Raw genomic sequence first — 16159 nt, 5'->3', positions numbered from 1 at the left:
GTATATTCTCGCTCATAGGCGGGTGTTGAACAATGAGAACACATGGACACAGGGAGGGGAGCACTACAGTTTCAGTTCTTATGTTTAAGTCTTTCATGGATCTTGAGTTGGTTTTCTTTTTTTGTTTGTTTTTGAGATGGAGTCTCCCTCTATTGACCAGGTTAGTGTGTAGTAGCAGGGTCTCAGTCACTACAATCTCCATCTCCCAGGTTAAAGTGATTGTCCTGCCTCAGCCTCCTGAGTAGCTGGGATTACAGGCATGTGCCACCATGCCAGGCTAATTTTTTTCATAGTTTTAGTAGAAATGGGGTTTCACCATGTTAGCCAAGCTGGTCTTGAGCTCCTGACCCTGTGATCTACCTGCTTGAGTTGATTTTTCTATATGGAGATAGCAGTTCACATTCATCATTTTACATATGTACATCTAATTTTTCCAGAATCATTTATTGAAGAGGATGCCCTTTCCCAGCATATATTCTTAGTGCCTTTATCAAAAATAACTTGGCAATAAATATGTGGATTTATTTCGTGATTTGCTGATCCATTGGTCTATATGTCTGCTTTTATACCAATAGCATGCTGTTTGGGTTACTATAGCTGTGTAATATATTTTGAAGTTGGGTAGTGTGAAGTATTCAGCTTTGTTCCCTTTGCTGAGGATTGTTTTGGCTATTCTGGCTCTTTTTTGGTTTTATATGAATTCTATAACTTTTCTTTTTTAATTCTGTGGAAAGTGGCATTCTTGTTTTGATAGGAAATGCATTGATCTATAGATGTTTTAAGCAGTATGAACATTTAACAAAATTGAGTTTCCCAAACCATGAGCCTGGGATACTGACTCGTATTTTGGTTTGTTGTGTGTCTTTGTCTGGTTTGGTATCTGGGTAATGCTAACCTCATAGAATGATTTAGGGAGAGTTCTCACCTCTTCAATTTTTTTTTTAATACTTTTAGGAGAATTGGTATTAGTTCTTTACATGTTTGGTAGAATTTAGCTGTGAATTCATCTGGTCCTGGGCTTTTGTTTGTTGGGAGAAACAGTCTCACTACTCACAATTGGTGTATTCAGGTTTTTTATTTCTTCATGATTCAATCTTGGTAGGTTGTATGTTGTGAGGAATTCATCCATTTATTCTAGGTTTTCCAGTATGCTAGCATATAGTTGTGCATAATGGTCTCTGATGATCTTTTGTATTTTGATGATATCAGTTGCAATGTCTCCTTTTCTGATTGTTTATTTGGGGTTTTTCTCTTCTTCACAGAAATATTGGCCTGTAATTTTGCTTCATTTTTTTTTAATTGTGCTTGTTGTAAATCTCTATGTCATTTAGTTCTGATCTGATATTTACTATTTCTTTCCTTCTGCTAATTTTGGATTTGACTTATTCTTGCTTTTCTAATTCTTTGAGGTGCATCGTTAGATTGTTTATTTTGAATCTTTCTACTTTTTAAATGGAAATGTTTATTGTTACAAATTTCCCTTTAAGCACTGCTTTTGCTGTCTCCCACAAGTTTGAGTATTTTTGTATTTCCATTTTTATTTCAAGAAATGTTTTGATTTCCATCTTAATTTCTTCATTGACCCAAGGGTCAGTCATCCAAGAGCATGTTTTTAATCTTCATGAATCTGTATTATTTCCAAAGTTTCTCTTATTGATTTCTAGTTCTATTGTAGTCTAAGAAGATACTTAATGTGATTTCTATTTTATAAAAAAATTTGTTAAGACATGTTTTGTGTCCTAACATATGGTTTATCCTGAAGAATACTCCATTTGTTGATGAGAATAATGCATATTCTGTAATTGTTGGATAAAATGTCCTGTAAATGTCTGTTAGGTCTCTTTGGTCAAAAGTGCAGTTTAAATCTACTGTTTGTATTAAAAGTGAAGATTAAATCTACTGTATTGATGTTTTCCACTATTATTATATTGGAGTGTACCTCTCTCTTTAGATCTAGTAATATTTGATTTATCAATTTGGGTGCTTTAGTGTTGGGTGTATATATATTTAGAATTGTTCTTTCCTATTGCTTAAGCAATCCCTTTATCATTATATAATGGTATTCTTTTTTTCTTTACTGTTTTTGACTTAAAATTGATTTTATGTGACATAAGCATAGATACTCCTCCTCGCTTTTGGTTTTCTTTTGCTTGGAATATCTTTTTCCAACACTTCACCTTGAATCTGTATGTGTCTGTGTAGGTAAAGGGTGTTTCTTGTCAGCAGTGTATATTTGGATATGTTTCTTTATCCATTCAACCAGTCTATATCTTTTCAGTGGAGAATTTAATCCATTTACATTCAAGGTTATTATTGATGAATGAGATTTACTTCCTGTCATAGTTAATTGTTTTCTGGTTGTATTGTATATATTTTTGTTCTTTTCTTTTTATTGTTTCATTTGCTATTGTGGTTAGGTAGTTTTCTGTAGTGGTACAATTTGGGTTGTATCTCTTCTTCATTTGTGTATTTGGTTTGCCAATGAGTTTTATACTTTCGTGTGATTTCATGGTAGTAAATGTTGTCCTTCCACTTCCAGATTTAGGACTCCCTTAAGCATTTCTTGTATAGTCAATCAAAGGTCATCAGTATTTGCTTGTCTGGGAAAGATTTCACTTCCCTTTTATTCATGAAGAATAATTTTGCTGTGTATGATATACTTGAATGGGAAGTTTGTTTGTTTTTAAAGCACTTAGAATATGTTATCCGATTCTTTCCTGGCCTAAAGGTTTTCTGCTGAAAACCCCAGTGTTAGTCTGATGGGAGATCCTTTATAGGTGAGAACATGTTTTCCTTGCTGTTTTATATAGTTTTCTCTTTAATATTGACTTTAGATAGTTTGACTATAATATGCTGTGGATAATTTTTGGCATTGTATCTGTTTGGGAATCACTGGGCCTTCTGTATCTGGATGTCTAAATCTGTCACTAGATTTGGAAAGTTTTGATTATCTGTTTTGTTAAATAGGTTCTTAATTAAACTCTTGTTTTCTCTTCACCCTCAGGGACATTGATAATAAAATTTCAAAACACCCGTCTTCAAGTTTTGAGATTCTTTCTTCTGCCTTATCTTGTTTATTGTTGAAGCTTTCAGATATATTTTTATTTCATTTAATAAATTCATTTCCAGTATTTCTGATTTTTTTAAAGAAATTACTATGTGGAAAATTTCTCATTCATATTCTGAATTTTTTTTTCTGATTTCTCTGTATTGTTTTTAAGAATTTTTATTTATCTTTCTGGTCTTCTTTAAACTCAGTATTTTGAATTAGTTTTCCAGGAATTCATGAATTTATTTTGATTGGGATATGTTGCTAGAAAATTATCATATTTTTGGGAGGTGTCATATTTTCTTGCTTCTTCATCCTTCCTGTATCCTTACATTGATATCTGTGCATCTGGTGTAGTAGTTGTTTCTTCTAACTTTTAAAATTTACTTTTGTTGGGGAAGATATTTTCCTGAAGACTTATGTATGTTGTTGGTTGGGTAGGGAACTTTGGATTCGATTTTGATTGCATGCAATATTGTAATATCTGTGTGATTTCATCAGCTGTCAACAGTGTCAGTGGTATCTTTGATTTCCGCAGTGACTTAGGGCTTAAAACACAGTTATTAGGCAAGAATGTGGTAAAGTCTTACTGGGGATGAGGATGCCAGGTAGTCCAGTCTTTGCGTACCAGTGGTGGCAGTGGTAGGCTAAACGTGCCTAAATATGCCTTACCTTGAGCCTTAGAGCAATGTATACTGGTTCTGGTGTTAGCACATTCTGGCATGCCAATTCTTGGGCCCCCAGGTGGCTTGCTCAGAGCCAGTAGTGGCAGCAGTAGGCTAGGCTTGTGTGTAGGTTCTTGGGCTTCTGGGCAGTGGTGTGATGTGCATAATACCATAAACAGTGGCAGCACAATCCAGTGGAACCCCGACAATTCATGTTAGTGTGGGCAGTGGCTGCAACAGACTGGTTGGGCAAGTCCCTTGGTCTGCAGCTGGCTCATATGGGTTTAGTGTCTGCAGTGGTGGTATTGGCAAATTGGATGGTCCTGACCTCAGACTCTGGGAGTAGTGTTCAAGTGTCAGTGATGGTGAGATGGTCTGGTAATCCCTAGGCCTTTGGAATGTGTGTTTGGGTACTATTCAGATGAAAGTTGATGAGCAGATATGTCCTCAGGCCTCCTGGTACTATGTTCAGGCAGTACCTGTGATAGGCAGAGGCAGAATATTCCCCAGGCCACTAGCAGAATGCTCAGGTTGGGACAGCAGTGGCTGTATTATGAGTCTGCCCCTGGGGATGGTGGGGCCACTATCAGTGGGAGCAGCCTAGGAAGGCAGCTGTGGAGCTCATGGTTTGCTTATGCATTGGTCCTGCAGCAGTGGTGGTGGTATTTGTCTTTGGGACATGTGAAAGTTATTGGGCTTCCCTCTCCCTCCTGTGGTAGCTCTAGCAGCAATGGCCCCAGGGCAGAATGCAGACCTTTGAAGGCTGGCTTTCTAAATGGTACCAGCTGTGGGCTTACCAATCAGGGATGGTGAAGCCACTCTCAATGTCAGCAGCACAGGAAGGCAGCTATGGGACATACAGTTTCCTCATATCTTCGTTCCACAACAGCCCACAGCAGCAGCTGCTATGGATTTGTTCTTTGGGTGTGTGAAATGTCTGGCCTCCCTTATCTCTTCCTGGCCTGACTGTAGCAGCAGCACCATCAGCTCCAGGGCAGGATGCAGTCCTTTTGGAACTGAGCACTCTTAGAATGGTGCCATATTGCAGCTGCACAAAGCTCAGAAGCCTGTGGGACCCAGCATGAACGCCCTCTCTGAAGCAGTGCCTCTGCACAATCTGTAGACAGCTCCCTATGCTAGTTTCTAGGCTTGCAGGTGCTGAGAGGCTCTCTCTTGGTTAAGATTGTGTAAGTTCTTGGTAGGAATGTGGAGCCCTGGGGATCACACATTTACCTTTTCCCTGTGTCTGAGAGCCTCTTCCAGCTCCCAGTCAATCCCAACTAAGAAGCCTGCCTCATTTCTCTTTCATTCTTTGACTTTGCTGCTTCAAATAATTTCTCTGTTGAATTTTGATCTTCTCTTTTAGATAACTTATCTGAAGTATAAGTATCTACTTGCTATTTTGGTGCCATTCTATGGCGCTGCATCCAGTCAACCATCTTCCCTTATGACAGTCAAAATATTATCAATTGAAATGCCAACTGTACATATTAAAGAGCCTATATCTGTGATGAGCAGTGATTCATGATTTGCCTCTGCATACTTGCCATCTGTCAACCTTAACTATAGGTAATAATCAGCCTTTGTTAGCAGCAAGTCATGAATTTAGTCATAAGGACTTCAAAGATTGATTTTTTTTTTTTTTTGAGACGGAGTTTCGCTCTTGTTAGCCAGGCTGGAGTGCAATGGCAGGATCTCGGCTCACCGCAACCTCCGCCTCCTGGGTTCAGGCAATTCTCCTGCCTCAGCCTCCTGAGTAGCTGGGATTACAGGCATGTGCCACCATGCCCAGCTAATTTTTTGTATTTTTTTAGTAGAGACGGGGTTTCACCATGTTGACCAGGATGGTCTCAATCTCTTGACCTCATGATCCACCTTGGCCTCCCAAAGTGCTGGGATTACAGGGATTATCTGATATTTGACTGTGTATTTTCCATCTTTAACTGGCTTTAAACAACCTTCTTTAGGCTTGTAGGTGTTTTCCCCAAAGGAGAGAGTTTATCAAACAAAACATAATAATGCTGGTGATCTTAATGCCTCTCCCAAGATGTTTGTCTGATGCCACTACATATCTAGCTAGATTTGACTCCAGTATGTAACCAACATTAATAAGTGTTCTAATGCACACTTGATTTTATCTCACAGAATGCAGAATGCTTGATGTGTTGGAAAATAATGATTGTGCCCATATCCCTGTATGAGCACTAGATCTAATCATGGTCACAGTGTCGTCCTTCTGGGGTCTGGTGAAATTAGGCCCATTCGGAGAGGTTGAGGAGTAAAAGAAATAGTACCTAGCTCTAGCATCAAGAAGTTAGTGCTCAGGTCTACCACTTCACTTCATTTTTGAGACCAGAGTCTCTGCTGTCATCACCGTCTTCTGAAAAGTGTGAAGGTGCGCAACCAAGGAGCAAAAGTGGGTGGGGCATTATTCAGCTCATGAGTCCATAAGATAACTTCTTCATCAATGCCTGCTTTGTTATACAGCCAACTCTCTGCTAACACTCATACCATAAGAAATGATTTTAACAAAACCCTAAACTTACTCCACACTCTAATGAAATAGTTTTTGCCAGCTAGCATTTATTAAGCATATTTTTTTTAAATCTTACCCACAATAAACAACTTATCCCAACACTTGGTACTCAAGGGATTTTGAATACCCTCCCTCCCTAAGTTCTTCTTAATTGGAATAGAAGAGATATGATGGCCGGGGACAGTGGTTCGTGCCTGCAATCCTAGCACTTTGGGAGGCTGAGGTGGGTGGATCACTTGAGCACAGGAGTTTGAGACTAGCCTGACTAACATGACTAAATCCCATCTCTAGTAAAAATACAAAAATTAGCCAGGCATTCCTGTAATCCCAGCTACTCCAGTGGCTGAGGCAGGAGAATCACTTAAACCTGGGAGGAGGGGTTGCAGTGAGCTAAGATCAAGCTACTGAACTCCAGCCTGGGCCACAAAGCAAGACTCCATTTCAAAGGAAAAAAAAAAAAGTCAAAGAAGGGATATGAGATCGGACCAGCTGATCTGTCATGTATTACATACTCACAAAACATTTTCTTAGCCACCTTCAATTAATTTACTTTATTTTCAATTTTTATCGTTTTAAATTTTAGCTTCAGGGGATATACGTGCATGTTTGCTATATGGATATACTTCATTATGGTGAAGTTTGGGTTTATAGTATACTGATAACCCAAATAGTGAACATTGTACTCAGTAGGTACTTTTTCAACCCTCATGCTCGTCCCATACTCTCCCTTTTCAGAGTCCCCAGTTTTTATTATTTACATCTTTATGTCCATGTATATTCATTTGTTAGTGCGCCTTTAAAAGTAGAATAAGTGATTTATGATTTTTCTGTTTCTGAGTTATTGCACTTAGAATAGTAGCCTCCAGCTTTATTCATGTTGCTGCAGAAAACAATTTCATTCTTTTTTATGCTTGCATAGAATTCCATCGTGTATATATATTTAATCCCATCAACCATTGATGTACACTTAGGTTGATTTCCTGACTTTGCTATTGTGGATGGTGCTGCAATAAACATTTTAGTGCAGGTATGTTTTTGACATAATAATTTCTTTTCTTTGGGTAGATACCCAATAGTGAGATTTCTGGGTTGGATAGTACTTCTATTTTTAGTTATTTGACAAATTTTTCTACTGTTTTCCATAAAGATTTTACTAATTTACATTTCCACAGTGTATAAGCATTCTCTTTTCTTCACATCCACACCAACATCTATTGTTTTTTGACTTTTTAGTAATAGCCATTCTGACTTCTGTGATGTGGTATCTTACTGTGGTTTTAACTTGCATTTCTCTGATAATTACTGATGTTTAACTTTTTTTATATGTTTATTGGCCACTTGTATGTCTCCTTTTGAGAACTGTCTGTTCATATCCTTTGCCCACTGACCCCTCCAAATTTCATGCTGAAATGTCATCACAATGTTGAAAATGGGGCATAGTGGGAAGTGGCTGACAGATCCCTCATGAATGGCTTTATGCTCACCTCACAGTAATGAGAGTTATTTCTCTGAGTTTACAAGAGATTGTTTAAATGATTGCGGCACCTCTCTATTCTCTCTCTTGTTCACTGTCTCACCATGTGACATGCTGTCTCCCCTTCACCTTCTGCCATCATTTTAAGCTCCTTGGGGTCCTCACCAGAAGCAGATGCCAGCCCTATGGTTCTTGTATATCCTGCAGAATGACAAGCCAAATAAAACTGTTTTCTTAATAAATTACCCAATCTCATTTTTTCCTTTATATGAATGCAAACAGACTAATACATCTACTTTTTAATGGTGTTGTTTTTGTTGTTGTTAAGTCCTTTGTAGATTCTGGATGTTAGTCTTTTGTCAGAGGCATACTTTGCAGATATTTTCTGCAATTCTGTAGGTTGTAAGTTTACTCTGTTGATTTTTTGTTGTTGCTGTTGTTATGCAGAAGCTTTGTAGTTTAAGCCCCGTTTGTATATGTTGCACTTGTTTTTGAGATCTTAGTCATAAATTCTTTGCCTAAGCCAAAAGTTCAGAGGAGTTTGTCTTAAGTTTTCTTTTAGAATTTTTGTATTTTCAGGTCTTACATTTAAGACTTTAATCCATCTTAATTCTTGCATGTGGTGGGAGGTATGGGCCCAGTTTCATTCTTCTGCATGCGACTAGCCAGTTTTCCAGTGCCCTTTATTGAATGATATTGTTTATTATCATTCTTTCTTTTCCCATTGTTTATTTTTGCTGTCCTTGAAAATATAAGTCAGTCCTAGATAGGTGGCTTTATTACTGGATTCTCTATTCTGTTCCATAGATCTATGTATTTATTTTTGTATCATGCAGTTTTAGTTATTATAGACTTACAGTATAATTTGCAGTTAAGTATTTTGACACCTCCAGCTTTGTTCTTTATGCTTAAGATTGCTTTGGCAATTTGGCTCTTTTTTTTAAATGAATTTTAAGACTGCTTTTCCAAATTCTGTGAAAAATGACATTAGTAATGTGATAGAAATTGCACTGATACTGTAGATTGCTTTGGAAGTATGATCATTTTAATAATATTGTTTTCAGTTCCAAAAGCATGGAATGTTTTTCTCTTTGTTTGTGTCGTCTGCAGTTTCCTTTATCAGTATTTTATAGTTCTCCTTGTGGAGATATTTTACTTTCTTGATTAAATGTATGTTATAATATACATATAAAACTATATATATATATATATGGCTATAGATATATAGTTTTCTTTGCATGACAATTTTAAATAAGATTGAGTTTCTGATTTAGTTCTCAGCTTGAATGTTATTGGTATATAGAAATGCCTCTGATTTTTCTACTTGATTTTTGTATCCTGAAACTCTGCTGAAGTAATTTATCAAAGTTAGCAGTCTTTTGGAAGAGTCTTTAGGGTTTCCTAGGTATAATATCATGTCATCAGTGAACAGAGATAAGGAGGATGATGAAATTATCAAAATGTAGAAACTCTATTTTTTTATGATTCAGCTCATTGCTATGCTCATTAGACTAGCTGGCAATGGTAGTTTTTTGGTAAGTAGAACCTAAAGGAGAAAATCAAACAGAAAGCTTATTATCTTGTAATGTCTTAGATTTTATCTGTAGCACAGAAAAGGAACAAAGAGTCTTGTAACGAGAGCTTCATTATCCTGAGGAAGTAAGCAGAAACTTAATACAAGAAAATGGGCCAAAGGGCAAACTGTCATAATGATTACTGCTGATTATATTGCAAACCTATTTGTATTTCATTTTTCCCCTTACTTTTATAAAATGTTCTTGGGAACAGTTTTAGCTTTCCCTAGGCTTGATCTATTTTTCAATCTTGAGGTGTAAAAATTAATATGGCATAAATTAGGCAAAGACTGCTCTAGATTTTTGTCTGGGCAAGGAGCATAGTCATAGTGTGGGTCAGGATTAGAGAAATGAAATTCTCAGGTAGTAACTCTAAATATTTCTGAGTGCCTGGTCAGGGGTATAGTATGAACAAATTTGGTATTTTTGTCTATTATTTTAGTGTAACATTTAATTGAACAGTGAAGTATAAGGTAAAATATAGGCCCTATTAACAGAATTGTGAGTCCAGACTTTAAGATCCCTTGTAAATTGAAGTAAAAACCTTGGAGTATCTGTGAGAAAATCCAAGAAAACCATTCAGTCAGAGGGTCTGTGATAAGAAATGTTATAGTCAGGAATGAATGCACAATCTAGTCTAAATAAATGATAGGCAAATAGTAAAACCCCCGACATAATGAACAAGGCTAGAATCTCAAAACAGGTGTAGTATACTTTTTGAACCATAATTTTTTTCTAGTCTCTCACTTTTATTAAAGAAAAAAATAATAGTAAAACTTTATTGGAAAAGTAAGTTTTAATCTTTTTGTACATGGCTTATTTTCATAAAATACAGCAAGAATGGTGATTAACTATATAGACTCTTTTAAGTTGGCTTTGCTGAAACATTTTAAATAAGGAATGTCAGGTAAGGCTTTTTCAAAGTCTTTTCAGCTTACTCAAGTAAAGGATTTTATCTATGCCTGTAGATACCTGTATGAATTGGATTAACTTTTTTCTTTTCGAGGTATCAAAATAACTTGGTGTTTCTGGGACGATTAGAAAGTGACATTTCTTATTTATTATAGGTCAATAACTTTGTAAAGACATTGCACACAAAATTCAAGGCCATTTTTAAGGAACTTTTATCAACTCTGTAAGTCAACTTTAATTTTTTTAAGTAGTCCAATCATATCAGAAAATAAGTCATTTTAGTCAAAGCCTTGGCAAAATAACCAGTATCTCTAATTGTGTCATATTATAAAAGAGAATAGATTTTTATTGAGCATATGTAAATAATTAAATTGCCATAAATTAAGAATTCTCACAAATAGTTTTTAATTCTGGAGAAATTAGGTAGAGAGAAAGAAATATGTTTCAAATTTTGTTTACAAGAATATGCTTTATTAAATTGTTAAAAGCTGTAAACAGTTCAAAAGAAAAAGGTTGTTCTACCCTCTGGAAAACAATAAGAATCAGTACTGTTTTAAATAAAATTTATAAATTATTTTAGTCCTCCATTGGTTTAGTGTTTTGCTGGATGCTGGGTTAGCAATCCACATCAATACATCAGCTTTTTAATTAGAGTCCTGGAAGTTTTTTATTGGTCCAATGTTATGAATTTTTAAGTTATTAGAAAACTATGTTTGCATCTTTTTTTACAATTTTTTTAAAGAGGTAAATTTGGACTGTAAGTGAGAACATAGGGTATTTGGTTTTCTGTTCTTGTGTTAGTTTAGTAAAGATAATGACCTCCAGCTCAATACATATCCCTGTAAAGGACATAATTTTATTCTTTGTTATGGCTGCATAGTAATCCATGGTCTATATGTACCACATTTTCTTTATCCAGTCTATCATTGATGGGCATTTAGGTTGATGTCAGGTCTTTGCTAGTGTGAGTAGTGCTGCAGTGAATGTACACGTGCATGTATCTTTATAATAGAATGGTTTCTGTTCCTTTGGCTGTATACTCAGCAATGGATTGCTTGGTCAAATGGTATTTCTTTCTCTAAGTCTTTGAGGGATCACCATACTGTCTTCTACAATGGCTGAACTATTTTACACTCCCATCAACCATGAGTAAGTGTTTATTTTTCTCCACAACCTTAGCAGCATGTTATTATTTGACTTTTTAATCATCAGCATTCTGACTGGTTTGAGATGGTATCTCACTGTGGATTTGATTTGAATTTATCTAATGATCAGTGATGTTGAGATTTTTTTCATATGTTCGTTGGCTGCATGTATGTTTTCTTTTGAAAAGTTCCTGTTTGTGTATATGGCCCACTTTTTAATAGGGTTGTTTCTTGCCTGTAAATTTGTTTACAATTTCTGTAGTCTCTGGTTATTAGATTTTTGTCAGATGCATAGTTTGCAAAAATTTTCTCCCATTCCGTAAGTTTTCTGTTAACTTTGTTGATAATTTTCTTTTGCTGCACAGAAATTCTTTAATTAATCAGATCCCATTTGTCAACGTTTTCCTTTTGTTGCAATTGCTTTTGTTGTCTTCATCAGGAAATCTTTGCCTGTGCCTATTTCCTTTATGATATTGCCTAGATTCTCTTCCTTGACTTTTATAGTTTTGAGTTTTACATTTAAGTCTTTAATGCATCTTGAATTCATTTTTGTATATGGTATAAGGAAGGGTTCCAGTTTTAATTTTCTGCATATGCCTCACCAGTTATCCTAGCATCATTTATTGAATAGGGAATTTTCCTTATTGCTTCTTTTTGTCATGACTGTCAAAGATCAGATAGTTGTAGCTGTGCAGTCTTATTTCTTGGTTCTTGATTCTGTTCCATTGGTCTATGTGTCTGTTCTTTTACCAGAACCATGCTGGTTTGGTTACCATAAACAGTATAGTTTGAAGTCTGGTAGCATGATGCCTCCAGCTTTGTTCTTTTTGCTTTGGATTGCCTTGTCATTTGGGCTCTTTTTTAGTTCTTTATGAATTTTTAAATAGCTTTTTTTTTCTAGTTCTGTGAAGAATGTCAGTAGTAGTATCATAGGAATAGCATTTAATTTATAAATTGCTTTGGACAGTATGGCCATTTTAATGATATTGATTGTTTCTAGCCATAATCATGGTATGTTTTTCCATTTGTTTGTGTCATCTCTGATTTCTTAGAGCAGTGTCGTGTAGTTCTTCTTATAAAGATCTTTTCACTTCCCTATTTAGCTATATTCCTAGGCATTTTATTCACTTTGTGGCAATTGTGGATGGAAGTTTGTTCCTTATTTGGCACTTTCCTTGACTGTTCTTGGTGTATTGGAATGCTAGTGAATTTTTCACATTGATTGTGCATTCTGAGACTTTGCTGAAGTTGTTATTTGCATAAGAAGCTTTGGGGATGAGATTTTGGAGTTTTCTAGATATAGAATCATGTCATCTGCAAATAGGGATAATTTGACTTCCCTTCTTCTAATGCCAGCTGTACATGCCAAAATGTGGGCCTTCTTCCTATTTGGATGCCCTTTATTTCTTTCTCTTGCCTTATTGCCCTGGCCAGAACTTTCAACACTATGTTGAATAGGCATGTTGAGAGAGGGAATCCTTATCTTGTGCCAGTTTTCAAGAGAAATGCTTCCAGCTTTTGCCCATTCAGTATGATGCTGGCTGTGGATTTCTCATAGATGGATGGATTTTTATTATTTTGAGGAATGTTTCTCCAATACCTCATTTGAGAGTTTTTAGCATGGATGGATGTTGAGTTTTATTGAAAGCCTTTTCTGCATCTATTGAGATAATCGTGAATTTTTGTCTTTATTTCTGTTTAAGTGATATCACATTTTTTAAAATTTGTGTTAAGTTGTACCAGCATTGCACCACAGGGATAATGCCTACTTGATCTTGGTGGACAAACTTTTTGATGTGCTGCTGGATTCAGTTTGCCTGTATTTGTTGAAGATTTTCGTATCAATATTCATCAGGCATATTGGCCTGAAGGTTTCTCTTTTCTTTATTGTTTTTCTGAAAGGCTTTGGTATCAGGGTGATGCTAGCCTCATATAATGAATTAGGGAGGGGTCCCTCCTCCTCAATTTTTTGGAATAGTTTCAGTAGGAATGGCACTATCTCTTCGTTGCACATCTGATAGAATTCAGCTGTGAACCCATCTGGTTCTGGATCTTTTTTGGTTAGTAGGTTATTTATTATTGCCTTGATTTTAGAGCTCATTATTGGTCTGTTCAGGGATTCAGTTTCTTCCTCATCCAGTCTTGGGAGAATGTATATGTCCAGGAAATTGTCCATTTCTTCTGCATTTTCTAGTTTATGTGCATAGAGGTGTTCATAATATTTTCTGATGGTTGTTTGTATTTCTGTGGGGTCAGTGGTAATATCCTCCTTTTTGTTTCTGATTGTGATTATTTGAATCTTCTTTCTTTTTGTCTTTATTAGCCTAGCTAGCAGCGTTTTTTCTTAATTAAAAAAAAGAACTCCTGGTTCATTGATCTTTTGAATGGCTGTTTGTGTCTCAATCTCCTTCAGTTCAGCTCTGATTCTGGCTATTTCTTGTCTTCTGCTAGCTTTGGAATTTATTTGCTCTTGGTTTCTAGTTCTTTTAGTTTTGATATCAAGTTATTAACTTGAAATCTTTCTAGCTTTTTGATGTGGGCATTTAGCACTGCAGATTTCACAGTTAACACCGCCTTAGCTATGTCCCAGAGATTCTGGTATGTTGTACCTTTGTTCTCATTAGTCTCAAATAACTTCTTGACTTCTGCTTTAATTTCATTATTTACCCAAAAGTCATAACCAGGAGCAAGTTGTTCAATTTCCATATGATTGTATGCTTTTGAACTAATTTCTTAATTTATAATTTGATTGTGCTATGGTCTGAGAGAGTGGTTGTTATGATTACTGTTCTTTTGCATTTTCTGAGGAGTGTTTTACTTCTAATTATGTGATCAATTTTAGAGTATGTGCCATATTGCAATGAAAAGAATGTATATCTGTGAGTGTGTGTGTGTGTGTGTGTGTGTGTGTGTGTGTGTGTGGAGAGTTCTGTAGCTATCTATCAGATGCATATGATCTACTCCTATAATGTTTTATCATGATTTTGGGCTTCCATGTGTTGGGTCACAATGTACACCTATAACTCAGTGAACCTTCTTCCTGTTCAAATTCTAAATTCTACTTCTGTCATTTCAGCCAAATCAGTCTCAGCCTGGCTTTAAACCCTCGCTAAAGAGGTGATGCAATCATTTGAAGTAAAGAAGGCACTCTGACTTTTTGAGTTTTTAGCATTCTTGTGCTGATTCTTTCTTATGTTTGTGGGCTTATCTACCGTCAACTTTTTAGGTTGCTGACCTTTGGATAGGTTTTTTTTTTCTTTTATCCTATTTAATGACCTTGAGGTTTTGATTGTGTTATAAGGTGGATTCAGCTGACTGGGTTCATTTCTGGGAGACTTTAGGGGAGCAACACTAAGCTCCCAATCTTTGGACTGTGTAATCTAACTCTGGGGGACTTGTATTGGGCCTTGACTTTGTTCTCTGTCTCTGTGAGGTTTGGAGTTCACTGTGCTGGGGAAAACAAAGTGTGGCAGCTGCAGCATAGTGCTAGTGAATGCAAGGGTGCCTGCTTCCCTGACAGCATTTATCACAGTGTTGGAGGCAAGACAGCAGCTGGGAGAGCAGGTTGAGGGGTTCTGCTGGAGATAGTGTGTGCTATTGCACTGGAGGTGATGTTGGTTTTTGTTGGTTTCCAACTTTCTCTTGGATCTCATTGAGTTTCCTTAAGTCTGTATTTCTAAGTTTTTATCTGTCATTTCCAAATTTTCATTTTGTTTAGGATCCATTGCCTTAGAAGTAGTGCGATCTTATGGATGTGTCAAAGCACTTTGTCTTTTTGTACTGCTAGAGTTATTGAGCCGATTCCTTCTCTCCGAAAGAAACTATCACTTCCTTTTAAAAAAAAAAAAATTGCTATTATTTTGCAAGGAACTTTATATTTAATTTATGTTCCCTTGAAAGTGTGGCTGTAGGATGTTACATATGATCACTTGGCTTCTGGGTGCTTTTAGTCAACTGAGGCTTTGCATGAATTCTTTGGTTATAGATAGCTTTTGTGTGGTGGTTTTCTCAAGTGCTGCTTGTTGCAGCAATACATTGGGCATATGAACCAACTCACTCAGTTCTATGAGACCAGGAATACAGATATCTCAGGGAGCTTATGTCCTCCCCAGCACTGTGTACTTCTGTCAGCCATTTTTTTTTATTTTGTCTCATTTTTTGGCAAAGTTTGGTCTCCAGTCAAGTAGGTGGTGCTTAACAGTAAGAGCCAGTTTGCCTTTGGATACTGAGATGATGAGTGGAAGCACTTGCCCAAATGAAGGTCATAGAGGGAGTTTGTGGTGGGATGCACTGAGTTCTCCAGGGTGATAGAGAGGGGGCTACACCAGCCCTCATTCTGGGAAGACAGGACTATGACCTACTTTCATATCATGCCTCTATCCAGGATTCATGGCCTTCAGTTCAGATAGTCACTGTCCTTTATCTCCAGGCCGCAATGCACCTTAGGTCTGTAAGAAATGCCTGTATGGTGGCTACTGCTGAAATGACCTTGGAGCAGAACCTCTTCCCCAACACCAAACAGATGACTCTACAGTTGATCCATACTGTTTGGCAGTGATGCTGTCACTCTGTGTAGAAAGGCAGAAATGAGCCTCGTTCTTTGTACAAGCCTTAAGCAGTGGGCACACCTTCACTGAGGACACAGCTACCCCAAATAACTCTGGTAGGAGTACACTTAGGCCAACCTCCAACAGGAAAGGCCTTGGCTGCATCTGCAGCAGTGTACAGCAGCAGTGGGAGGTCCATTTCTGGCCACTAGCACCACCTCTCCACTAGGGCAGAACAGTGCCCCCTTTGGAGATCA

General features: G+C 36.8%; 1 protein-coding gene across 2 annotated transcripts in view; it reads left to right on the top strand.

Moving 5' to 3' along the window:
* LOC101047868 (sperm-associated antigen 16 protein) overlaps positions 1–16159 on the top strand; it is an 832481-nt gene that overhangs the window by 712487 nt on the left and 103835 nt on the right. The window lies entirely within an intron of this gene.

Source organism: Saimiri boliviensis, chromosome 5, assembly GCF_048565385.1.
Source record: "Saimiri boliviensis isolate mSaiBol1 chromosome 5, mSaiBol1.pri, whole genome shotgun sequence".
NCBI lineage: Eukaryota > Metazoa > Chordata > Mammalia > Primates > Cebidae > Saimiri > Saimiri boliviensis.
The sequence above is the reverse complement of the archived record's forward strand: the minus strand, read 5'-3'. Positions and strand labels throughout refer to the sequence as shown.